This window comes from Dendrobium catenatum, unplaced genomic scaffold, assembly GCF_001605985.2.
Source record: "Dendrobium catenatum unplaced genomic scaffold, ASM160598v2 fragScaff_scaffold_853, whole genome shotgun sequence".
Taxonomy (NCBI): domain Eukaryota; kingdom Viridiplantae; phylum Streptophyta; class Magnoliopsida; order Asparagales; family Orchidaceae; genus Dendrobium; species Dendrobium catenatum.
In genome coordinates, this window is record NW_021319315.1 from 9,838,336 (window position 1) to 9,841,208 (window position 2,873).

General features: G+C 40.1%; 1 protein-coding gene across 1 annotated transcript in view; it reads right to left on the reverse strand.

The window, feature by feature from the left end:
- Nucleotides 1-2,873, reverse strand: part of LOC110098173 (beta-galactosidase 3) — a 66,316-nt gene that overhangs the window by 40,548 nt on the left and 22,895 nt on the right. The gene's annotated exons all lie outside the window — the stretch shown is intronic.

Genomic DNA, 2,873 nt, shown 5'->3' on the forward strand with positions numbered 1-2,873 from the left:
AAATGCATTAGCATTAAAAAAATGTATTAAAGGATTCATGTCATGATTATTCAACAAGTTTTACGCTGGTTATTGACTACTTAACGCAACCCTCCACTTTTTTCATCCACGACTTGGGATCTGGCAATGCCAATGTTAATATTTGTTATGTCTTTATTGGAAAAAATTTATTTGAGAATAAATTTTAGAGATATTTTCAATTGGGCATTCGATCTTTGTGAGCTGAAGTTATTCTAAAATTCATCCTCCTTGACAAACAACGGCGGATGATGGGTGAATTTTTTTTCTAAGACTTTTGGTGATTTTATTTTATTTTAAATATTTAAATTTTGGTGGGTATTAAATTTGTAATTTTTATCAAAATGAGCGCCCGTAATGGGTAACTTTAGGATTTGGGGGTATTTTCGTAAGTTAAACAATCCCCACAATTGAGATTTACATTTAGCATGATCATCATAAAGGTGAGTTAAAGTCACCTTAAATATATTTGTACTTTATCGGAGTTTTGGGGCATTTAAAAAGTACAATGCCCTTTAGTTGATATTTATATTCAACACGGTCATCATCTGAATGATGTTAAAACTACTTTAAATATATTGATATTTAATCAAAGTTTAGAAGCATTTAAAAGATAGAATCCCCCCATTTGATATTTATATTCAATATGGCCATCATCGAGATTGACCTACAACTTTGTCCACTTATCACCAAATGATTGGACCCGAGCAACGGCTCGTATAAATCATTTATCACAGGCCTTATCAACTACTCTTTTTAAGGAGGGTGAAGCTCAAAATTTCATAATTTTTTTTTTTTTTTGCATTTTAACATGCACAGTATTCTCATACCAAGGATTTACTAGATTAAAATATTCATCAAAGCATATACAAATTATTTAAATTTCATTTTAAATGATGTGTATGCTTTTTAGTGTATTTGAGGTTGCCAGTTTGCCAAGAAGTTTGATGGGAGCTGACATTATAAACTGCACCAATCGTCGCGGCAGATATATTTTACTTTTTAAATGACAATCTTTGTAGGTTGTTAAATATTTCATTAGCATGCGACTAGGATGGTTATGCTAACGTTACAAACAATCAGTGTCCTTAAACAAATAGGGTCGCTCAACAATTCGGGCTTTAACAAGTAACTCCATATAAGGGTTTACCGGTCCTCCCTAGTGTTGCGGATGTCAGCGAATTGAGCTCGGAGCCCTTAGACGCCCACATGTACATTGCTTTAATGATGTGAATTCATCTACTTAAGCTTGACACTAGTAATAAGTTTCATATAAACCACCTGGTAATCTCACAGGACTCAGTTACACTTGACTAACCTGGATGAGATTGTCATACATTCCTTTCATGGAGCGTAGATCCTGAAAGTATGAATGTTGGGAGAGGTTGCTAGTAGTCCCTTGGACTCAAAAGCCATGAAGAAGATTGTTAGGCCGGCACCTGAGCCGGCAGGACCGGTCCAACCTAGACCAGTCCTGGTCTACACCCGGCGGAAGCCAGGCGAACAGAGGGAGAGGGTGGAAGTGCTGGGGGCCCACTTGGAGTTAATTCAAATTTTGGGAGGGAGAATTTGAATTAGAAGGGGTAATTACGTCATTTGTAATCCTCCTTTCATGTTTAATTAGGGAGATGAGGGGGAATTAGGGTTATCTTGAATTTAAATAATTTTGAGATCTAGGGTTTGGTGTTCTTGGGCTCTTGGCTTTGCCGGAGATCGTTGGAGAGTTTTTCCTTCCTCTCGAATTGAAGGAAAGTTGTATCATGCAAGTGCTTTTAATCCTCTATTGAAATAAAAGTGTTTGCAATTATTTTCCTACGTTTTCTCCCACGTTTTCTCTCAGATTTTCTCTGGTTTGGGCTGTTTTCTGCTGTGGACAGCAGTTTTCTTTATTTGATACTTGATTTGGGTTAGGATTGCTTGTGAATACAAGCACTTCCTATCAAATTGGTATCAGAGCATCGTTCTGGGACCATCGACGGCTGAAATCCTGAATTTCAGCGGGATTTTTGGCTTTCGGAGGAAGATTTCTTGTGACTCGTAGAAAGAAAAAATGGCCGGAAAGAAGATCGAAGTCCTAAAAGGCAAATTTGGCCAATTAAAATCAGATTTGGAGGAAAAATTCCTTGAAATCACCTCCAATAATGAAAGGTTGGATGGGAAGTTTACGGCTATGGAAGAGATGATGAAGAAATTACTTGAGATGAAGAATAATCCGACGGCGTCGAAAGCAAGAGAGACTATCGGCGACCATGGCGTAGGAGGAAATCCGAACCCGCTTCGGGGGAGGAGGAATCCGGCAGTAGAGATCCTTGAGGGAGAGGACGACATGCCACCTCTAGAGCCACTTTCTAGAGAGAAGATGAGCATGGGAAATGATCGAAGAGGTGCTGATTTTGGCGGTAGAAGAGAGGAATTCCAGCGTCAAGGTGCTGAATTTCAGCATCGAGGTGCGGAATTTGAAGGTAGAAGAGGGGAATATGAGGGAAGTGCAGATTTTGGCGAAAGAAGAGAAGAATTTCAGCGTCGACGTGCTGATTTTGAAAGGGAGAGAGGAGAATATGATGACGGATTCGGTTACCAACGTCGGAGGGAGGACCGGGACACTTGGGGAGCACCTCCTTTTCGAGGAATGGGAGGTTATGGAGAGTACCGGAGTAACGGAAGGGATCCGAGGGTGAGGAAGTTGAAGATGCCCATCTTTGAGGGTGAAGATGGCCATGGCTAGATATACAAGGTAGAGCGTTACTTTGCAGTAAACGGGATGACCGAAGATGAGAAGTTGACGGCGGCAGGACTGTGTCTGGAAGGGAAGGCGTTGACATGGTATTAGTGGCGAGACAGGAGAGAGCCTATCA